Source organism: Oncorhynchus gorbuscha, linkage group LG07, assembly GCF_021184085.1.
Source record: "Oncorhynchus gorbuscha isolate QuinsamMale2020 ecotype Even-year linkage group LG07, OgorEven_v1.0, whole genome shotgun sequence".
NCBI classification, from domain to species: domain Eukaryota; kingdom Metazoa; phylum Chordata; class Actinopteri; order Salmoniformes; family Salmonidae; genus Oncorhynchus; species Oncorhynchus gorbuscha.
This window is the reverse complement of record NC_060179.1, coordinates 43,806,933-43,818,693: the sequence shown is the minus strand read 5'-3', so window position 1 is coordinate 43,818,693 and position 11,761 is coordinate 43,806,933. Positions and strand designations below refer to the sequence as shown.

At 39.9% G+C, this 11,761-nt stretch overlaps 1 protein-coding gene across 1 annotated transcript in view; it reads left to right on the top strand.

Moving 5' to 3' along the window:
* Nucleotides 1-5,366: 5,366 nt before the first annotated feature.
* The window catches only part of LOC124038998 (SH3 and multiple ankyrin repeat domains protein 1-like), a 64,011-nt gene continuing 57,616 nt past the window's right edge, over nt 5,367-11,761 (top strand). Inside the window, 1 exon segment of the mRNA XM_046354893.1 lies at nt 5,367-5,544. The gene's annotated coding sequence lies outside the window, so the exon portion shown is untranslated.

Sequence of the window (11,761 nt, the reverse complement as noted above, 5' to 3'; positions counted from 1 at the left end):
ATTCTATGGTTTTTACTAGATTACTTGTAGTTTTTAATGTTGTTTGTCTGTAATGTTTGTAATGACTTGGTGCTGCCTATCTTGGCCAGGACGCTCTTGAAAATAGATTTTAAATCTCAATGAGCCCTTCCAGGTTAAATAAAGGTTACAAAAATAAAAGTGCACCTGTGTAATTATCATTTATTGGATATTTTATTTCAGTTCATGGGACCAACACTTTATATATTGCTTTCATATTTTTGCTCAGTGTACATAACACATTGATGTGAATCACACTGCTGCTCTCTCATTTAAATATTTGCGCCTTATGGATTGTATTTGTTGTGGACAGCTTTTCCCAAATGTATATGTATTTGAACCCAATAATGGTTGAATTGAAGACGTTTAAGCTGCCTATCAATCATTGCTTTTGCAACCATTGGACAGACAGTGAAAAATGTGCACTTGCAACAGCTGCATATTGCGGACCCCAAGCCTATTGAATACAAGTTTGAGGATCTTCCTCCATTCTAAACTTCTCTATGGTATTGTGCTCCATACTGTCAAAAACTAGTTTTATTTAAGAAGACCACGAGTGGGGTTTTTATTGCTCAATCGGGCTGATAAAATAAAACATCTGAATGCTTAATGGACACATGCTCAAATGTACATACCTTTGATAGATTTAAACAGCTGCAAATGATCAAGATATCAAAGTGTCACCAGAAAAATGGTAAACAATAGGCCTATGGCAAATGCAGCATATGGCATTCATTTTTCACATGCAAATAGCACGTTTTGGTAGTGATCAAAGCATGCCATTCCATGAGCGCAGCATTTCTTTTTCAACTTGAAGCAATGAGCCCAATCAATCCTCCACGACAACAAAATATACAACAGAGTAGCTAGGCAAATAAGTCCTTAGCTGACTAAAGTCCACTCCATGGTAGTCAGCTACTAAGTCCCTAGTGTTTGTGTTATGCTCAGGCAAAACATCTACACTATATTTCCAAGTCCTGTTCTTGAAGATCGAGGGGTATTCAATTCACTGTAATGACTGGAAATCTGAAGGAATTTGGTTTTTAATGTAAAGATATAGCCTAATCATATTATTATCTGTAGTATAAAGCAATGGGTTAGAATACGCCTACATAACCAACCCATATAAAGCATTTATGGCCAGCTATGTAAACTTTTAACATTGATTTATACTGCAATAGATGTTGTTAAATGGGTAGATTTTGTGTCTTCTTCTAATGCCTCTTAATGGGAAAGTCATCTAAAAGTAACAAAGTTATCAGATCACTGAGTTTGGGTAATCCAAAAATTATGTTATTAATAACAATTTTGGGCAGGTAACTAGTAACTGCAATGGATTACATTTAGAAAGTAACTTACCCAACCTGCCGGTGATTTACCGAAGTTACCGGAATCTTTAGTAATTTAGGTAATTAACAGAAAATCTATCATAAAGTTGGTAATTTATACCTGAATATATATTTTTTCTTCTTATTTAGTATTCATTTATTATATCAGTTTCCATAATTTCCATGTGTTTTTAATAGATAGACCATATGGTCGGAAAGAAAATAGCCTAGTTAATGAAAAAAGCATCTAATGACATTATTATGTTCTGTTAACTCTGCAAACTCTTCCAACTATTGACGTTTTTCACAACTGCCACCAGTTTGACGCCAAAACGTTGAAAACAAATACATATTGACATTGTAAAATAAATACGTTTGTAAAAAAAAATACACAAAGGATTTTTCATGCTGAAACTCTCATATTAAACATTGGTATTCAAGTTAATGGTTAATATAGGATAATAATTTAGGATAATGTTTTACACGCTTGTCATTAATTATAAAACTCTTTTTAAATCATCTTATTGAATTATTTGATATATTTTGCATGTGAAAAGTTTTAGCTTATCATCTGATGACCTACTGTAATCATTGATGGAAGTGAGAGAAGCTTTTCACAGCCATTCAGTGTCATTTATTTTAGGGCACTGGACATTGGGTTATACTGGTTAGTAGTAGTATTATACTGGTTAGTCTAACCCAATGTCTTGGGGAGAAATAGAAATGCAGTCGATGAAAGATGTTGTCATGCCCTTAGTCACCTCGATGACAGGAATTGAGTAACTTAAGTGCCTGTAAGCAAGTTGTATGCTTCTCAGTTATTCAGTCATGATAAATTATTACCCCCAGTCCATTGGCGCACACGCAGCTAATCTTCTTTCAATTACTCATAACTGTCACTAGAGTTCACTACTGTGTTATTTTTCACTAAATAAGTTGTGTAGTTTCTTCCATAAACCAGATGGCACTGTGATCTGAGGTCAAGGTTGAGTGTAGAAATGACCAACCTGGACACATATATCTTTTCTGCTCTAAATTTGTTACTGAAGAAATGCAATTAAACCATATGGTGGCAATTGCTTCCATGACATGTGTTTGTAATGAATTGATAGATAGTCAAAAGGACTTGTATATTATAACTTACTATGTATGGTGCCCACATAACGAATGCTATTCTTTCCATTTCGTTCCATGAGCTATACAGTGCCTTCGGAAAGTATAAGTTGTAGAAACATCTCAAGGATGATCAATGGAAACAGGATGCATCTGCATCAATTTCAAGTCTCATAGCAAAGAGTCTGAATACTTAAGTAAATAAGGTATTTCTGTTTTTTATTTTTAATACATTTGCAAAAAATTCAAAAAACCTGTTCACGCATTGTCATTATTGGATATTGAATGTAGATTGCTGAGGATTTAAATATACATTTAATCCCTTTTAGAATAAGGCTGGAACGTAACAAAATGTGAAAAAAGTCAAGGGGTCTGAATACTTTCCAAAGGCACTGTATATACAGCACAATATAAGCGCACTCTTCCTTTCATCCCATTCATTAAATCATTTTCTCCTCTCCCTTTACACACACACACGCACGCGCACACACGCACACGCACACGCACACGCACACAAACACACACACACACACAAAATCCCTACTCTCTCCTCCATCTGCCCATGACCCACTTTTTTTCCTTCCCATTGGGATGTGAACTCGGAAGGCAAGAGGAAAGCTTGTCTTTCAGAATCAGGACATAGGACTGCAAAACCAGAGAGCACACCAATATAGGCCTGGAGTATAGTGTATTAAAGAGAAGAAGTGTGCCATCGTGGTACGTGGGTAAAAAAGCTAAATATGATGTGGCTGTCTATGGTTCTGATTTCTGTGTGTGCGCATTCGTGCAAGTCGAAAACATCTTGACTCACCTGTTAATGGAAATGCATTCCAGGTGACTACCTCATTTTTTATTTATTTTACCTTTATTTTACTAGGCAAGTCAGTTAAGAACAAATTCTTATTTTCAATGACGACCTAGGGGCAGAACGACAGATTTGTACCTTGTCAGCTCGGGGATTCGAACTTGCAACCTTTCAGTTACTAGTCCAACGCTCTAACCACTAGGCTACCCAAGCTAGTTGAGAGAGTGCCAAGATATTAAATATATTTTAATTAGTTTAACACTTTTGGTTACTAAATTATTCCATATGTGTGATTTCATAGTTTGGATTTCTTCAATATTATTCTACAATGTAGAAAATAGTAAAAAATCTATAAAAACCCCGGAATGAGTAGGTGTGTCCAAACTTTTGACTGTACATATTAAACTCCCATCCTCTCAAGTGACAGGCACAACAATGTATAAATTAATTGTTGGATTAGAATCACGGTTATAATCGTTGGCCAGCACAGAGAATGAAGTAAAACCACAACCACAAGTATCATATCACTGTGCGATGTTCTATCGATTCCCAGGATCATTTCATATTTATCTGAGCTAGTCCATAGGTTGCTGGCTTTTGTAGGAGGGGGTCCCTGGGCAAGAAAAGATTGAAGACCCCTCTTATATTGTATTTGTGCATCTCTGAGTGATGTTCTGTCGATTCTCCGGGGTCATTTCATGTTTCCATGTGTATCTGAGCTGTTCACTGTTCAAGCATACAGAAACACAGTGTTTAGTATTTCTACCCGTTTTGTATTTCTACCTGTTTGATAGCTCAGATAAAGATGAAATGACCCTGGGAATCGATAGAACATCGCACAGTGATATGATATAACATTCAAAATGGGTGAATCTTTCCTTTCATGTTAATGGAAACACATCCAACGCAGATCCAGCCGACTCGTTAGTGTGCTGCTCATGGTCTGTTGTCCAGCTTCCTGTGGACAGGCCCTCTTTCTCAAGATCAAAGGAAATAATTCAGTACATAAGTCCTGCTGGAGTTCCGTTTAAACAAAAAATACATTGACCTCTTATTAAGACTGTAAACATGGCATTAGTGTAAACAACCCGGCTTCCAAAGTAATTAAATATTCAGTACTACCACAATCAATCATATTGAGGGTAATCAATTATAAATTGTTTATCTGGTGTCGCTTGTGGCTTGAAGGCCAATCATGCAGATGATTTACATGTCATGTTTCTAGTAGGATGCATCAGTAAATTGGTACCTGCATTTTCCAGCTACCTTTCTTCTAGCTGCCAGCCTGTCTTACACTCCGGGTCAACCCAAATAGGAAGTGGGGATCAGCAGTATGTGACACATCCTTACATAGCTCCATAAACCCTGTCCCATTGGGAAGTGAACGTTAATTACGACAGTGTACCTCTCCCAACACCTTGCACTGCGGCGATCACTTGAAGCTTCCGATTCCCCACCAATGTGATGAGAGAGAATAACCTTTGAATTTGGTCAATGGAGAGAGGTCTTGCAGGCTGTGATTTTGATCCCCACTGAACATCAAAGAGACCAGGAGAGAGATGACCTGAATCTGGCTGCTGTCAGTGTTAGACAGTGTCAGTGGTAGATAGACCACAGGAGGGGAGAAGAGTGGCATAATATCATGAGAGAAGAATGTGTGTGAGAGAGGGGTGGAGGCAGGGAGGGAGAATGGCAAGCGACAAGGAGAAGGAGAGTGTGTTAAGAGGGAGGTTGAATATTGGGGGGCGAGGGAATATGAGAGCGTATGTGAGTGAGAGGGTGTGAGAAAGAAAGACAGAATGGAGAGTCACAGGAGTAGCTAGAGTACGTAAGTGGAACATAAAGAGAAAGGGAGGAGAGTGATGGAGTGAGATCAACCTACCAGCTGTAGAGAGTGCGAGCAGGGTTGTTTGAATGAGCCACAGTGGCGAGGGAGAGTGTGTGTGTGTGTGCGAGGGAGAGATAGATAGAGCTATTGAGGGGGTAGGGTAGGTGAAAGAGTGTGTGTCTGAGAGAGAGAGAGGTTGTCAGACCCCCATCGAAGTAGAGGCTACTGCTCAGTGCAGTTGCTCTGGGTCCCATTGATACCCATTTGTAGAGTGGGAAATGTAATTTTGAAAGGAGAAAAAAACATGTTTTCTTTTTTTTCTCCTTCCTTATTTTTCCTTCTGGATCTTTACTCATCTCCAATCTGGTCCTCCTTGCTCTCTTTGTGGTTGTATGAAGGAGGTCACTGCGGATACAAAGTAACGGAGCACAGTCCAAACAACACTGTAGAAGGTATTTATTCTTTAGTTTTTGTGCTTGTTATATACTGATGTATTGTTTTAAAGAATGTTTAATAGAGTAACATTAGTAGTTAACTCAGAAGAGTAACTTAATGGAGAGCAGGTTTTGGTGTTTGGTGACCGACCAAGATAAGTGACAGAAAAGGTGTCTGAAAGTCAAAGGCACAGTAACCAATAGGAAAAGGTCGATCGTTTGGTGACAGAGACCCACTGTGCAAAAAGACAAAGATAAGATAACATCTAGAAGCAAGCTTGGATATGTACGAGAGGTGTCGTCTCAGCAATCAAATCAAATCAGTCTCAGTAGTCTCAGCGATGCATGTTTCATACAGAGAGGGGTGTGAGCAGGAAAGTCGCAGTGTTCTTCAGAGAAGAAAGTGAAAGAGAGCACAGCGCTGGTATCCGTGTTGTAGAGAGCAGAGGGGTGTGTATGATGGTGAAGAGGTCTAATTCACATGTTTTATGTAGATGGGGAGGGGGATAGGTGCAAAGTGGGACAGTACAGGGATTACATGTTCACAGAGGATTCTTCAAAGCCAACACTCGTGTAATTGGGCACATCACTCAAGAGTAGATTAGTATTACTCAAGAAATAGACGATAGAACAGATTTGTCATAGATAAAGTGTGCCTTCTATACCCTGCTTCCATGTGATTTCCATGAAATTTTTGTACAGTATGTAGCCAAAAGCTTGTACAGTTGTTAGGTAATCTAGTTCAACTCCTGAAGTAGTCAATAGAAGAAGCTTACGGTGTCTACAACTTGAATTGAGTTGCGTTACTGTAAATAATTGCTCGATGCGTATGAACGTCGGGCATGAACAAACGGAGAACGAGTCACCACAAGGTTGAGTCAGACGAGTGGGCAAAGATTGTCAGAAGTTTATTCTGAAAGGGACTTTATCACCTGAGGACACTTTGAAGCGTGATTACAACAATATTAGGCCTATGTTTTTTTCAGTCGCATGCAGTACCATAGTCAGACCATGTTGCATGCGCTACCTACTTCTTACAGAGCAATAGAGAGAGGGTGGGGGGGGGTGCATACACATTTCGGGACGGCAATCTGCAAAGCTGCCCCTGTTGATGTAACAAAAGTTATAAAATGTGTTGCATCTTGCTGGGTCAGTTCAGTAGCCTGACGACCTATCCACATCGCTCCGGCCAAATGCCACGCCCACTAGCGTTTCTTCTCTATGTCTGGGTTTGCTTTCTTCCATGACGTCTTGTAGAATGTGAACATATTCTTACCGTTCGGATTGGTCCCAGATACTGACCGTGTTGGGCCAGAGCCCGGCGCCAGAGCCATCATTGGCTTTGCTTAATCCAATTGGCTAGAGACAATCTCATCGCAGTCAAATTTGTTTTGCACAACGCACCCCTGATTTTTGGCGTCAGTACAAATGACTTCTAGGATGGCCGTTTCTGACTGAACGTATGGAGCGATCGATAGAGCAGTGGAATTACATTCATGTGAGTCGCCAAAGGCACCGAGTTCAGAGTGAGGAAATAGAAAGGTTAGGAGAATCATCGCAGAGCACAACACCGAATTTCACACACTTCCTGTTCTGATGCTTGTCAACAAAGTTGAGTTTTATTCCTAACTTTGAGTTCTTACTATGCTATAAGCTGTCTCCAGACAGCACCACTGAATGAAGTCCAGTCATATGCGAGTGGAGCAGGTTATTATATGATAGAAGATGTGCTATGCATCAATGGGGTAAGACAGGCTCATGAGCTGAGCAGAAGACTTTGATCTTATAGATACAGAAAGTAATTGGCTATGCCTCCCTCTAGACTTACAGTGAACATTATACCGGTACATGTTATATTGCACAACTGGCAGTCTTGCTATTGACGAAAAATAGCATATTTTTCTATGGAAAAACTGGACCCCAGGGAATTAATTTACAGAACAAAAAATGCAGTTTGGAGGAGAATGGTTACACCAAGATGAATGACTTCCTTACGAACACAGAACGATTTATCAACATGAATTTGAACGCAACAAAGTCAGTGACGTGACATTATCGAACCCGTAATGAGATCAAATGAACATAAATAACGTGCGCGTGTTCAAAGGAAATAGGATTCATGTAAAGCATGGCGATGAAAAGAAGCATTAATGTAGGCCACAATGCTCGGAGGTTCACTGGGTGCTTTTCTACTCAACAGAACTGGGAGATTTCCCTCTGTGCCCCTACTATCGTCTCTTAATAAAGGAGAGGAATGGAGAGGTCACTGTGTAGCAGATTTAACTCTGGTGTTTGCTGCAGTATCTCTCCAGGGTTTAGTGTGGAGAGTGTGGAAGACACAGAGGGAGACATGTTGAGAATGGCTTTGTGGCAGCGATTCTCCTACGAGAAATAAAGAGGGCGAATTGCAAGCTACTGCACAGTAAGATGCAGCATTTACAATACAATATAGCTTAATTCGCTCCCATGTGGAAATCATAACTGGGCTGCAGCAGATGGGACACACACACACACACACACACACACACACACACACACACACACACACACACACACACACACACACACACACACACACACACACACACACACACACACACACACACACACACACACACACACACACACACACACACACACACACACACACACAGTAGTTGTGTACATAACTAGAGAAACACATTATTAGAGTGAAACACTTATGATGACTCAAGTTAAATATCCTATATGCTCTGTTGGTTAAGTGCCATCAATTAAAGGCCTTGAGAAATACTTTTTTATATATATATAAAAAAAAGCTATCCTTAGATAAAAAATGTTTAATGAGCTTTCGATTGTTGCTTACTGTAGCGAGCATAGCAGCCTCCCAGAACGACACTCATTAAGAAGGTGGAAGACAACAAAATAGCTGTTCCACCTGACTCAGCAATGCTTTCATATCACGTAGGACAGCCCCTAGAGTAAAGGAGAGGACAAGCCAGCATAGCTGGAGCTGGTAAACGGCTACATAACCATCATAATAGAGCACTCTGAAAAATGTATTTTCTTCAAAAACCGACTCGTACAGTATCAGTTGAAAATGCTGTGATATTCCAATAACAAAGCCGTAATGTATTTTTAATGACACTAGAGTATTATACTGTAGTAATTTTGTTCCCCTTCGGCTAAAACACCACGATTCCTAGCTAATGATTCCACTGTAATTAACAGCCTTTAAAAACGAGTCCAAAACCGAGCCAGATGAAAAGCAGTCATTGGTGGCCTATACTCCATGTATCGAACAAGGGCCTCGTAGTCAATAAATAGAGAAGTGTCCGTCTCCTAAACGAATCCAGTGTTTCCCCTATTCTTTTTTACAATAGTGGTGACAAAGTTAGCGTGGGGTGTTGGGCTTGGCCATTGGCGCAGTCTCCAACCAACATTTTTAAAGGCCCTCCTCTTGGCCGCAGATGTTTTTGAAATATATATTTTTAAGCTAATTTCCTGCAATTCTACACAATTCTACACATTTTGCCATTGGCCTGAGAGAATATTTGCAGTTTTAAGGCTAATTTCCTACACATTTTGCCATGGTTTATGCTGTGTTTTTTCTGCTATCTGAGCAGGACGGTAACCAGGGTTTGAGTCTTAGTGAGTTCCAGAAGGAGCTTTGAGAGTTCAACGCATTTACATTTCTATACAATTAACAAACTTTAAAATGCTATTTGGAGTACAGCAAAAATAAGCACAGATGACCCCAGCCATTGTGGCAAAATGGATTAAGGACAACAAAGTCAAGGTATTGGAGTGGCCCTCACAAAGCCCTGACCTCAAATCCTATAGAAAATGTGTGGGCAGAACTGAAAAAGCGTGTGCGAACAAGTAGGCCTACAAACCTGACTCAGTTGCACCCGCTCTGTCAGGATAAATGGGCCAAAATTCACCCAACTTATTGTGGGAAGCTTGTGGAAGGCTACCTAAAACGTTTGACCCAAGTTAAACAATTTAAAGGCAATGCTACCAAATACTAATTGAGTGTATGTAGACTTCTGACCCACTGGGAATGTGATGAAAGAAATAAAAGCTGAAATAAATAATCATCTCTACTATTATTCTGACATTTCACATTCTTAAAATAAAGTGGTGATCCTAACTGACCTAAGAAAGGGAATTTTTACTGCTGTAGGTTATGCCCCTAAAAGTGGGGAAATATGAGAAATGATTCACACGGACATGTAGCATGAGCCACGAAACAATAACGTACTACATTTTTAGAACTGTATGTATTGTTAAATTCCTAACTTGATTTTCTAAGGGGACCCAACCCCAAGTTTGCTTGCTTTCTTTCTCTCTCACTCTGCTCTGCTTCCTCCTGCATGCAATGCAACCTGCCTCAGCCTCACCGCTGAGCGCCACGTCACTGTCTCAGACGATCAGTAGCCTACTCTCTGTAAAACAAAGTTATTATCGGAACGTAGAAGCATATTTTTTTCTCCTGCTGAGGTAGGCTCCGTTTAACATTAGCTTCTAACTTCATCCTTATAACTGGCTAAGTAATACTATTCCAGAGCCCTTCAATGTTACTGCAATCCTTTGGGTGGTGGACCATTCTTGATACAAACCGGAAACTGTGGAGCATGGAAAAAAAACTCAGCAGTATTGCAGTTCTTGACACACTCGAACCTGTGCGCCTATCACCTACTACTATATCCCGTTCCAAGGCACTTGTCTTGCCCATTCAACGGCACACATACACAATTGTCTCAATTGTCTTATAATTGTCTTATTGGCTTATAAATTCTTCTTTAACCTGTCTCCTCCCCTTCATCTACACTGATTGAAGTGACATCAATAAGGGATCATAGCTTTCACCTGGATTTGCCTGGTCAGTCTATTTCATGGAAAGACCAGGGGTTCCTAATGTTAAATTTTTTAAATATTTTTTAAACATTACAGAGGTCCAGACCTCTGTGTCCTCATACGTAGTAACGGCCACGAGCAGGCCCTGGGGCTGTGCCGCAAGAGGGCGGAGTTAGCCATTTGAGAGAGTGGTGAATGTGACACTAAAAAGGCAAATCTGGGAGGCAAATCCGGAGGACGCAGGCGAACATAATGAACAAACCACGGTTCATGATTCCACTCGTTCGCAAAGAGGCAGGCTTGATTAGAACTGTCAGATAAAGAAGATTAAGCGTTCTAAACTTTGATCAACGCAGGGAACAATATTTAGATGTTGACCCGTTATTCATTTTCTTTATGTGTACAAAGTATATATTTGTATTATATATATACATTTTTAAAATAAAATGAGAAACAATTACCGAGGTCTGGACCTTGTTGTCCTCATACTGACTTTTATATCTGGTTGAAATCGTTTATGTTTAGGGAAAGGAAAGAGGGATACCTTGTCAGTTGTACTGAATGCATTCAACTGAAGTCTCTCCTCTGCATTTAACCCAACCCCTCTGAATCAGAGGGGTAATCGACACTGAAAACATTTCATATAAAAAAAAGGTGATGCTTTTTGGGGGAGTGGTCTGCTTTCCCCTAAATGAATATAAGGGAAACACTATAATTGTGCTACATTTGTGTGTTAAAGAACTAACCTTAACAAGAGCCGACAGTCACGTCTCATACACTTCCTCTCTCTGGCATCATCATAGTCCCCCTGTTGAAGCTACTGTATATTTGACAACATTTATTATGATCTTGTATGCCTCAGTTCCTCAAAAATGCACACAGAACCCTTTGTACTAACAGGCAGAGGCTACATACAGTTGAAGTCGGAAGTTTACATACACCTTAGCCAAATAGATTTAAACTGACTTTTTCAAAATTTATGACATTTAATCCTAGTAACAATTCCCTGTCTTAGGTCAGATAGGATCACCATAATCAAAACGAACCAGATAAGGGTTATTTTCTTTCCTTTCTCTCAACCTCAGTTTTTTTTCATGCTGCTATTGTCCGTTGCCTGCTTTTCTAGGGCTTTCGGCCTCGGATCTTTAGTGAACAATATGATGTCTGTAGAGTAAAACGAGCCCTTGGAATATACACGTGTTAATGGGTACACTGGGATGAACTGTTGTGGAGAGACAGATATGTCGCCACTGCCCCCCTGTGTTTCTGTGTTTCCGCTGTGGATGTGAAACAGTAGGAATCCTGCAGCAGAGATCCCTTTGATGTTCAAATGCTCTTTCATGGCATTTTAATGCACACTGTCAAAGCATGCCAGCCATGTTTATATACTGTATAT